The 240-nt window shown below is 48.3% G+C and overlaps 1 protein-coding gene and 2 long non-coding RNA genes across 3 annotated transcripts in view; 1 reads left to right on the top strand and 2 right to left on the bottom strand.

Annotated features, from left to right (window-relative positions):
* LOC116702570 (uncharacterized) overlaps positions 1-63 on the top strand; it is a 5,405-nt gene extending 5,342 nt beyond the window's left edge. Inside the window, exon 4 of the long non-coding RNA XR_004335196.1 lies at positions 53-63. This is a non-coding gene — a long non-coding RNA (uncharacterized LOC116702570). The remainder of the gene's footprint in view (positions 1-52) is intronic.
* The window catches only part of LOC116703247 (transmembrane protease serine 9-like), a gene marked incomplete in the record, with an annotated part of 81,409 nt that overhangs the window by 12,888 nt on the left and 68,281 nt on the right, over positions 1-240 (bottom strand).
* The window catches only part of LOC116702572 (uncharacterized), an 8,973-nt gene that overhangs the window by 3,423 nt on the left and 5,310 nt on the right, over positions 1-240 (bottom strand). The gene's annotated exons all lie outside the window — the stretch shown is intronic.

The following is a 240-nucleotide window of genomic DNA, read 5'->3' as shown; positions in this document are numbered from 1 at the left end:
AGGATTGGCTGAGAGAGTGCTACGCCAAGCAACCAGGGAGTGATTCCTGAAGGCACCACTAAGTATTTGCAGCCACTGGAAATCAACGTGAACCGGGTATTTAAAGTGGCACTGTGTGCTGAGTGGGAATCATGGATGACAAGTGGCGAGAAATCCTTTACCAAAACAGGCTGCATGCAAAGAGCATCTTAAACTCAAGTCTGCCAGTGGATCCTAAATGCTCGGAGCCGTGTCAAAACA

This window comes from Etheostoma spectabile, chromosome 15 (assembly GCF_008692095.1).
Source record: "Etheostoma spectabile isolate EspeVRDwgs_2016 chromosome 15, UIUC_Espe_1.0, whole genome shotgun sequence".
Lineage (NCBI taxonomy): Eukaryota > Metazoa > Chordata > Actinopteri > Perciformes > Percidae > Etheostoma > Etheostoma spectabile.
Note: the sequence above shows the minus strand (reverse complement) of the source record. Positions and strands in the feature narration are given on the sequence as shown.